This window comes from Manis javanica, chromosome 7 (assembly GCF_040802235.1).
Source record: "Manis javanica isolate MJ-LG chromosome 7, MJ_LKY, whole genome shotgun sequence".
NCBI classification, from domain to species: domain Eukaryota; kingdom Metazoa; phylum Chordata; class Mammalia; order Pholidota; family Manidae; genus Manis; species Manis javanica.
Genome location: NC_133162.1, coordinates 123,557,162 through 123,568,875, shown reverse-complemented (window position 1 = coordinate 123,568,875; position 11,714 = coordinate 123,557,162). Strand labels below are relative to the sequence as shown.

At 35.6% G+C, this 11,714-nt stretch overlaps 1 pseudogene; it reads right to left on the bottom strand.

Annotated features, from left to right (window-relative positions):
* Positions 1-4,738: 4,738 nt before the first annotated feature.
* LOC118967953 (U6 spliceosomal RNA) lies at positions 4,739-4,837 on the bottom strand (annotated as a pseudogene).
* Between the last annotated feature and the right edge of the window lie 6,877 nt (positions 4,838-11,714).

The following is an 11,714-nucleotide window of genomic DNA, read 5'->3' as shown; positions in this document are numbered from 1 at the left end:
GCAGAACAAAGTCAAATGATCCACAAGGAGATCAATGTCTAGAATTAAACCATAGAAGCATAACACTCCAACCAACAAGCTTACCATCTTGAGGGCTGTAATGAAGCTAGAAATTTATTTTCTCTTTCTTTGCTGAGGTCTGTCCTTAAGAGATCTGTATTTCCAGACTTACAGGAAATAGACACTATTAAAATATAGGCAATTATTATTGGTAAAGTTATTCACCTGTTTAGTGAAGGACGTAAAACTAACATTAATGAAATTTAAAAGTCTTTTAGAGTCAGAAAAAATAAAAAACTTAAGAAAATAGAGCAAGAAAAAAGTAATTTAAAATGTAAACTATTTTGAAGGAATTTCATAATATCTATCAGTTTTATAGTAGAAACATTCCATTTAAAATATTTATAAATTCATATAATCTTATACTTTGATTTATGATAAACTGTACAGACAAATCAGATGTATGGGGTTCAGGAATTTCTTGGTTTCTGATGGATTGTTTTCAAGGAAATAGGATTTTTTTTTACTTATTTGTCAAGAAAGTAAACAATGTACTCATAATAGGCTCCTGGTGAAATTAACAATTTATGTCACATGTTTCACTTAATATTTGTCACTGTTGAAATAAATTCAAAGATGAAATTTGTGATTTGGGCTGCTAGTTTTTTCTCAGTTGGATAAAATTTTGGCTAAATAACATCATGGGTATTGCAAACTTCTACCAATATTTTTAAGTTTATGAGATAATAACAATCACCCAGGGTTCTTGTTATGCATGCAGATTATCAGTTCAAGTTCATGAATTTGTGCTGACCCCCAAGAATCTGTTTCTTTTAGTGTAGAGTCCAAGTGATTCTTATTTTTCAACATATGCAACTGCATCTCTACACATTTTAAATCTCTGGTCTTTTTGGCCATGAATCACCTTTTTACCCTTGAAATATTTACTTTTCCGTCCAGATTCATTTCTCACCACTAATCTGTTTTCTAAGGATTAGGCATGTCCAACTGCCTACATGCTCCCTGTTACTTTGCCCAGGGTGAACTTTCAATCCTGTGGCCTATGTGTTTCCTCCACTTGGCGGACCACATTGGCCATCTGAGACTTAAATCTTCTGTCCTCTAGGAATGGTTCCTTGTCATCCTGTACCTGAGCTGTCTCTCCCTATTGTACCTTAAATCGTCTGAGCCTTATGTCTACTATGACACTCAGCATTCTTCACTATTCTCTTTTATTTTTTAAATGTTCCCAACTATAGCATGAGACTCTCTGGCAGGCGTACTAGTAATTACTGTTCATGTTCCCAGACTAGCATAAACCTGACGAGCCATAAGTAGTTAATAAATGCTTACTAAAGGAATGAAGAGTGTAGAATGGTTGGATTCTCTTTTTAATTTTTAAATCTCTAAACATAAGTACTATTAGGGTATGTGCCTTTTTTTCTTCTTAGTGTGTCTTCCATCTACATAAACAACTGCCATGGCTACGTTTATATAATTAGCAAGCAGTCATTATACAAAAACACTTAACCAGTTAAAAAAAAATCAAAGAAATATTTATACATGCAAATAGAGAAGGTAATATAAATTTAAAGTAAGCCTTCCTTACCATCTCCAACTCATGATAGATATCATCTATTAACCACATTTTGTTTGTATTTCCAGAAATTTTAATATACATAGAATGTGTACATATAGTTATCTTGCATATATTCACATATGCACAAATACACATTCATCAATACATGTTTGTTCTTAGTATACTTTATATAAATAATTTTATTAATATCTTAAAGAAAATTTTATATCATAAATCCACCTCATTCTTTTTATTGGCTGTATATTATTCTATTTTATGTATGTATCATGACAGTTAATTAATTCCCTCCTACTAGATATTCAGTTTGTATTCATTTTTTCTCATTACAAAAAATACTGCAATGAATGTTTTTGAATAAAAACCTTTGTGTAGCAAATAATTTTTCCTATTAATATGGATTCTTTATTGAAGTGTAGTTAATATACAATATTATATTGGTTTCAAGTATAAAACATTCTGGTTTAGCAGTTGCACACATTATTAAATTCTCACCCCAACTAGTGCAATTACTGTCTGTCAACACAGGAAGATGTTACAGAACCAATGGCTACATTCTCCATGCTGCACCTCCATCCCCATGACCAACTTATATTGAGAATTTTTGTACCCCTTTTTGCCCTTCATGCTCACCACCCACCCACCCCAACCCATCCTCCAAAGTAACCACCGGTCCATTCTCAGTGACTATGAGTCTACTGCTGTTACATTCATTTTGTTTTGTTTTTAGATTCCACATATAAGTTAAATCATATGGTATTTGTCTTTCTCCACCTGGCTTATTTCACTGACCATAACACCATCTAGGCCCATCCATGTTATTGCAAATGGCATAATTTCTTTCTTTTTTATGGATGAATAATATTCTATTGTGTATATGTGCCACATCTTCTTCATCCATTCATCTACTGATGGACACTTTGGTTGCTCCCATATCTTAGCTATTGAAGGTAATGTGGCACTAAATATAGGGGTGCATATATCTTTTCAAATCACAGATTTTGTTTTCTTTAGGTAAATTCCTAGAAGTGGAATTACTGGCTCATATGGTATTTCTATTTTCAGTTATTAGAGTAACCTCCATACTGCTTTCCACAGTGGCTGCACTAGTTCACAGTCCCACCCACAGTGTAGGAGGGTTTCCTTTTCTCCATATCCTTACCAGCACTTGTTATTTCTCATCTTTCAGAGAGTGGCCATTCTGACTTGTATGAGATGATATCTCATTGTGGTTTTAATTTGCCATCCATAAAAAAAGAAAGAAATCATGCCATTTGCAATAACATGGACGGGCTTAGACGGTGTTATGCTCAGTGAAATAAGCCAGGTAGAGAAATGATTTGATTTCTCTGATGATTAATGATGTGGAGCATCTTTTCATGTGCCTGTTGGCCATCAGTATTTCTTCTTTGGAGAAAAGTCTGTTCAGGTCCTGTGACCATTTTTTAATTTGGTTATTTGTTTTGTGTGTGTGTGTGCTGAGTTGTATGAGTTCCTTATATTTTTTGGAATTAAGTCCTTATTGAATATCATTTACAAATATGTTCTTCTGTACTATAGGTTATATTTTTTTTCTGTTGACAGTGTCCTTTGCAAAGTGGGAGCTTTTTAATTCAATGTAGTCCCACTTGTTCATTTTTGGTTTTTGTTTTTTCCTCTTGCCTGAGGAAATAGGTCCAGAAAAAAATTTCTCATGCTTCTGTTCAAGAGATTTTTGCCTATATTTTCTTCTTAGAGTTTTGTGGTTTCATATCTTACATATAGGTCTTTAATCCAGTTTGTGTTTGCTTTTGCATATGGTGTTAGACAGTAATCCAGTTTCATTCCCTTGTGTGTAGATCTCGAGCTTCCCCAGTACCATTTACCGAAGAGATCATCTTTTCTTTATTGTATATTCATGGCTTCTTTATCACATATTAATTGGCCATATATGTATTCTATTTGTTCCACTGATCTATGGGTCTGTTCTTGTGCCAATACCAAACTGTTTTGATTACTATAGCTCTATAATACAACTTGGAGTCAGGGAGTTTATTTTAATACCTCCGGCTTTGTTCTTCTTTCTCAGAATGCCTTTAGTTTGGGGTCTTTTGTGGTTCCATATTAATTTTAGGATTATTTGCTCTACTTCATTGAAAAATGCCATTGGTATTTTGATTGGGATTGCACTGAATCTGTAAATTGCTTTGGGCAGGTTGGCCATTCTGACAATACTGATTCTTCTTATCCATAAGCACAGATGGATTTCCATAATTTATTTTTACCTTCTTTAACTTCTCTCTTGAGTGTCTCTCAAGTTTCAGAGTACAGATCTTTCACCCCCTTGGTTAGATTTATTCCTTGGTATTTTATTCTCTTTGATATAATTTTACTTGGAATTGATTTCTTGATTTCTCTTTCTGCTAGTTCATTGTTAGTACTTAGGAACACAGCAGATTTCTGTGTATTTGGATTTTGAATAGATATTTCTGAATTAACCTCAAGAAAAGCTGTTATAGTTTTTACTCCCATCCAAAAGAAAAGAATGTCTGTTTCTCCATACCCCCCACTAATTTTGCATTATCCAATTTATATTTAGGTGATTGTATGTGTTTTAATTAAAATTTATTTACATATGAGTGAACAGGATCATCTTTGCATGTATATTAAAGATTTGTATTTCTGAAGCAAATTGGTTCTGAGTCATTTTCTTTCTTACACACTGTTATATCTCAGTTTATCTCTGCCCTAAAACTCTCCCAAAGTTTTTTTCATACTTTCCATTTCTAGTTCTTTGTTCATTTATGAATTTCCCATTTTATGTTTCAAAATCACCAAAACTTAATATCAAACTGTTCTCCAGCACTTGACTATTTGAAACATATGTTTATGCTTAATGTAATGTCAGCTTTCTTGTTTTGTCATTACACCTATTCTGTTAGAAGCTATCTAAGACTCATACAGACTTTGATTTTCATTTTCCTTTTTTTTCTATACTTACAATTTAATGAAATTCCAACCACAAACATTTCCCATGATTTTGGTTTCTAATATTTGCTTATCTAGAGTTAACAATACTTATTACCTATTCAACAATTACAGAAATAAACTTTCAAAGTCCATAAGAGTTCTAAATATGAGATGTATAAAGAATATTGATTCAAAACTATGGACTATTTCCCAAATTTTCATCCCTGCACAGGAGCCATGCTAATCTCTGTATTGTTCTAATATTAGTATATATGCTGTCAAAGTGAGCACTAGACTTAATTTTCTGATTATAGATTTCTCTGTGCTAGTATAATTTGTGTATGTGTGAGTACCCGTATGTGTGCTCCAGTATTTATTTTAACTTGTTTTACTTCTACCTAAGTGGTTTTCCTGGTCTGGAGCTGCACTTGATGAGACAGTAAAATAGTTTACTGGGTAAGTTTTGTGTGTGCTCTAAGTGTCCAGAATATTTCATCTGTCTTTATCCAATCCTAAAATAATAAAGGGAAACTGGAGTTTCACTCTGGGATTTTTAATATTGTTGTGATATTCAGTGCTATATGTATCTTGACCATTAGATTACTTGCCATTAGATAGCTCTGTTATGAAGTTTAACATCTTGTTTTTACCACCCTAGTTTTAAAAATGTATTTTAAGAAATTTGCATCTTAAAACACAGATACTCACATGTTAGCTTCCTTTAACTGACGTTTGTTACATTTTGCACGAGCTCTTTTTCTCCCTCTTCCTCTCCATGAGGACGGCAGGAACAAAAAGCAGGAGAAGAAAGGTCATTGACCTCTTGACCGAGTTGTTCTCTTGGTGAGGTTGTAGCGCATTGCCCTTGTGAGGTTTACAGTAAAAGCCGAGCAGAGGTCTGGAGTAGAGGGACTAACAGTGTTAGGATCAAAGGCCTAATTGTCTGTTTCCTTGAAGTTAGGGTTATTGGCAGCTGCCATTATACCATCCATGCTGCTGTCACCCAGCACAGCCAACCAGCATGCACTAATTGCAGTGGCCTTTTCATCAAGTAAGATCATCCCACTAAACACAAAGAGCTGTCTTTCCATTAGCACAGACAGTAGCCAGCTAGATCAGCTGGGCTCCTTGAGTATGATTGGACTGTCATATTGTTATGATTTGTTCAAGTTTAGAGCATTTAGCAGATACCCTTTGCACCTCTCTTTGTACCTGAATACTATAACCTGACTGCCCCTATCATTTAAGAGGGTACTATAGCTTTTCAAAGTTCAGCAGCACACAATTGCAGGCAGGCAACTGGTTTCTGACAAGAGATCAATACTGTCCTTCCAAACGCTGGAGTCAAGCTGCTGGGTCTGTCAGAGGGATGTGTGCTGTAATTGGATCATGGATGCTGCGAGTCATCTGAGCTTCCCTTCAGCACTGCCACAGCTGTCAGATGTCATCCCTTTGTACAGCTGTCACTGCGGGAGGGTTGGGGCTCCTTTTCCGTTCTAACCCAATGCAAATGTCCACTTAGCAGATGAATATTGAAGATATTAGACACTTCTTTATGCCTTTATGCAAAATAAAGATCTGTGTCATCTGTGAATTTCATGGAAATAAGTTGCAATTTATTCACTGTGAGAAAAGTGAAGTGAAGCCTGTAAAAATGAGAAATTATTTGGTTCAGGCTATTAAAAAAAAGGAATATTTTACAGAATAAACAACAATATGCAGACATTTTTCTTGAAATAGAAAAGCTCATACTGTGCAGTATTTAGACTGGTCACCTTCTATTTGGGTGATATTTTAAAATATATATATATATATCTTTTGCTTCATTCATATTCTTAAGAAAGGGACAAATCTGAAATAGATTTAGGTCCTTTTAAATCATTAAATTTTTTTGAAAAATATGCACGCAGAATCTCTTTTAAAGTAGCAAAACAATAAGATTTAGGGAAAGCAGTTATATTTAGAATCAGTCAAGGAGTCTCAAGAAAGTTTTCAAGACAGGACAGACTCTATACACATGAGTATGACATTTTGGTCACACAGTCTTTTTTCTCTAAGTTATTACAAATGAAAGACATGCCCATAGTTAGTAAAATAATTTTATAACCTATGATGGCTTCTATTAATTTCAGTCAATTTTGCTTTTATTTAAATTAAAAAAACATTAAAATAGAATTGCATTTTATTTTACCATACTTACGCTTATGAAAGTACATTGTAAAACAAAGATGAATGCTTAATTTTTTAAATTGTACAACCGAGTCATGTACACTTTCCACATATAGTAAACATAAAAAGAGGTCACTAATGGGGCTTTATCAATTATAGTCTTAATTCAGGAACTTTCAAAATACTGAGATGGATCCGTGAATTTCCTTAGACTATCCCAGAATAAAGTACAATCTTAGTTCTTTTTTATTTTTTTAACCACTTTCTGCCTGTCTTCCTCAGCTGATGTCAGAATCATTTTTGGATGGCCGACAGGGTAATTTTTGATCTGGGTGGCTGACTTCCTTTTTCTTGAGGTCCAGACCACACACCACCTTCTCTGTCAAGCAGTCAGCTTGCACCAGCCCCACTGACAGAGTAGCATGAACCGTATTTTCCAATATCTAACCTTAGTATCCTGTCATCCCCAGAGGATTCACTGGGTCAGTCCCTCAAATATCCAAACTTTTTCCCTCCGTCTGGCGTAAGAGCTGACCTCACCTCACCTGAGGTGGCTCACGTTTTTGGAGCTTAAAATTAGTGACCGCCAAAAATCAAAGCACAGACATTTGGTCCACAGTGTGGGGTAAGACAGTGGGAAGGGAAGCAAGAAACAACAAATACACCCAATGTTTTCATTTAAAAGACCAGAAGTATGAAATGATTCTAACATGTTAATCAGGAAAAGAAATAATGCATTTCCCCTTGCCACGGTGAGCATTTTTCTCTCCATGTGACTTGACTTGTACAAGATGCGGGATACAAATCTTGCGAAAATTAAAATGTTTTATTTCTATGAAATAAACTATTTAGCCATCAACTCTTAGTTAATGATCACTGATATAGTAAAATGGTCTTAAATAGTTATTTGGACAGAAAATATAGGAATGAATGAAGTAAAATTTTAAACTTAGTTTCTTAAGGTTTTTCTTCTGTGATAACTGTGAACTTTATATGCAACTCCAGTGACTCAAGTAGGCACCTCTTTTTTAACATGGTTTAAGGCTAATTACATCAGAGATCCCAAACAGTCTTTTTTACATCTGCATTAATAAGTGTCACATGACCACATAGAAGTAGAAGTATACATCAAAAGTAGATTAAAGGTTGGTTAAGCATCAAAGCATGTTCCATATGTAAATTTATAGCAATGATGTGCCATAGAAAGATAGCTTACCCTCTATTTCTCTGATACTAAATAAAATTAAAAATTCACAACTCTGGTTTATGGGATTTTAAATGAATTTGATCTCTCTTTTGGGCAGGGCAAATAAGTGTTTTGTGATGTATTATTTTATAAAAAAAAAAAAGACCATCGTTCTGGCTCATTTAATTTTGCGAGTGAATGATCTAAGATTAACTACAGACTAGTCAGTGCAGTTTAAAAGCTGAAAGCAATTTTCAGCCATAGATGGTAATGCCACATTCAGTCCACAACCGAATGACTCTAAATGACTAAGCTTCGAGGTCTTTGTATATGACCACAGGGCCTGATAAAGCCATAGGAACACAGTAAAAGCACAAAAATAGTTCCAATTTATTTGGTGCCATCACCTTAATGAGATTAATACAGACGTGTTCATGTGCCTAATTGGTGATTTTGTTTTAACTAGTAATGAAGGATTACAACTTCAGGCAACAGGCTGCTTGTTGGAAAGGGGATTTGAGGGGAAAAAGTTTTTAATTATGAAAGGAAGCAAATGAAAGACACCACTGCAAAGTTAGTAATAATTTTTAAAAAAATGAACTGATCACTGTACCCTGGACTGTTCTTGCCATTTTGTGAGAAAGGGTGATTTTATGAGCAGTACCACAGAGAGCTTTATTTACCAATAGACCACTTGGCATACAAAAACATACAGAATTGCTACTGCTGAAGAAAAACTGTTAAAAGGGAAAGTATTGACCCTCAGGCTACTGCGGAATTTAAAGTACTTAGCCTTTTATTCTAATTTATTGTTTAACGAGTTAATTCAACTGGATGACCTGTGGCTAGGTGTCCTGAATCCCACAGGATCCCATAAGCCAGCGCATCTTTGAAGGAACTTTGCCTACGACTTGCAATGGGTCACTCCCCTCGAAGTCCAGTTGTAACCATTTAAATGCTAACACTAGTAAGCGTGCTGCCAAAACACAAACACTCAGCCTCAGTCATTAAAATTTAATTACAAGGGGGCAGCTGAGCCCAGTTTGAGTTTTGAATCTGAAAAATCTTGTTTAAAGATAAAAAGCTAATAAAAACAAAACGACCGACCAAACCGATCAGCATCTGTCTATAGCAGCGCAGTGAGCTACATTTAAATCCATGAGCAGGTTTGAACAGAGTTCAACAGGATCACAATCCTCACTTAAGAACATTTTAATTATTACTTCTGCTTCACAACTGCAAAATGGCCCATTGTTTTTTCCCATCCTTGGTGGGGTGAACTGTATAACCGGGGCCGTGAGTATCTTTGCCAGCAGGGTAGTTTGTCTTTCAGAATAAATAGCAAACAAAGAAGTTCAGATCCCTACACTGTCAACTGTAATAAAATAAAATTATCTAGGTTATTAGTTTCCCTCAGAAACTTTGCCCAGTGCTAAGGTGTCTTCGGTTAGGGAAACAGCCCTGAAACGCCAGATTTTGGTCTTTGAGGTTCTATTATGAGCCACGTTAAAAGGCCTCTGGGTAGTGATACTGTGCAGTGTAAGATGCTACCTTCCCAGAGAATGAAGACAGAAATATATTTTACATTTCTTGTCAGACTGAACTTTAAGACATCCTGACTGCTTTCTCTATAATTTAAACATCACAGCCAAAATGGCAACATGCTTTGTTCAGTTCCAGTTGTGTGGAGTTTTAGTGCTTCATTGGTTCAGAGGAAGTCTGGGGCCGGCACGGGGAGCAGGCGACGGCATCACGCTCTCACTGCAGCATGTCAAGCCATTATATCCGGGACCGGAATGTCACCGTGGCCTCGGTGGGTCGTCAGCTGAAGGATATGGTTAACGAATGTAAAGCCAAACTTCAGAGGAGCTGGTTTTCTGTGCTAAGTGATCTGTATTCCCTCTGAATTTACTTTCCCCTAACCCCGTGAAATTAACAGTACTTTCTGACATTCGACCCCCTGACCTCACACATAATAAGAATTTAAAAAGCACCATGCATGAGTGTGTCTCTGTAATGCAAAACTGGGAAAAATGACCATGTCACCGTTTTATTATACAAAACCTTCTCAATCTCCATTGCATGCTTCATATATGAGTGCTCGGTTTAAAGTTATTATAAAGAAAAACACAATTTTAACAGTAATAATTCACTGTTCATGGCTTTTATAGACAATAAATTGTAGCAAATACATATTGCTACCAAAAAGCTTTGTACTCCATTAATGCAGATATTTACCAAGATAACTTAAAAATAGTCCGCTAGAAGATTCTGATGGTTCAAAGGCAGGGGGCTTCCAGGGAGCCGGTTGCCAAGGGTGCAAATGCATGCACAATGTGTAGGTCTCAAGGTTTAAGAGGCAGAAGCAGGGAAGTGTTATGTGGAAATGATTTTGTGTTATCAGGCTCAGGGGATGACAGCATACAAGAGTAAGAACAAGGTGCTATGTGGCTTTTTCTTCACTGTGAAGTAAAGATTGGCAGCTGGAAGTAAGGCTTACAGACAGACCTGCACACAGGACCTCTTCACCTAGGACTCATAATCACTACTCAAAGGGAAATGCATTTACCAGGGAAAAGCGGCTGTAGCCATCAGAAGTGTGCTTAAAACACCACTTAAATATCACTTTATACGCTATTACTTGCAAACTGTGGCTTCGTATTAAATTATACTTGCATAGGCTTTTGCTTAGGTGCTGATAATGCTTTTGAGGTTGCATTGGTGAAGAAGAATTTAGGCTGCTTTACAAGAGACGTGACCAGAATATTCCAAGCAGCTGACAGTGACAGGGTGAAAAATTGCAGAACTGTACTTTCTTTCCCCATATAGATTGTAATTTTAATTGTCATTGTGGCCCTTCTGTTTTAATTATGGGACTTCTTTGATATATACCAGGACATCGTATTGAATGAAAATATGGTGCTATAATAGTCTCTTTATAATTAATGACCACATGTAGATCTTGGTGCATAAAAGGGAAGGAATAAATGAACAATTTATTTAACTAGGTTTTGGATTTCTTTCTGTCTTCTAGTGAATATAAAATGATCCTAGGGCTTCTGAGAATGTTTGATGTAAGAACTGACCAGAATATCTAAGAAAATTACTTAAGGCTAGATTACAAATGCATTTAAAATGCTCTGTCTTCAAGCAGGTAAAATTTATCTATTTACCATGATATTCTTTTAACATTTTATCTTGAGCAAAGGCTCTTTTAAATTTATCTGCAAGTATATTTTAAACATATCTTCTTACAGGGATTTTACTTGTGATACAATTAATTTTTACAGGTAAAATTAGAGTTCAGGAAGGAGACTTTTGAAGCTTGATTTATCAAACTGCACACGAAAAAATTCTTGCTGAACTTTTGCTTTCAAAGTACAATGGATCTATGCTGCATTTTTCCTCTGAAGGAGGAGAAAATTTTTCTCAGTTACTACAACTAAACAGAAGCTGTTTTTCTACAAATCAAAAATAAGTAGTCTATTCATAGGCAATTTAAAGCCCCTGAAAACTGAAGAGGAAACAGAAAATACAGTGAAGGCTTCACATTGTTCTCAAGCTATCACCTAATAAGCTTACCATATAGAACACTGTGACATAAATATGCTGGGCTCATATACATTTCAAGAGAGCCGGACCTCTATGGGTTTCTAGAAAGCAGACCTATTTGTCCGGAGTCTGTCACTGTAAAACAGGAAAATGCCCCCTGACAAGCTTTCGCTAATTTTATTGTGGCATGGAGCCCTGTGCATACATCCTCTACAGTATGACTGCAGTTCAATTGCAGAGCACGATGAAATTGGATCGGCA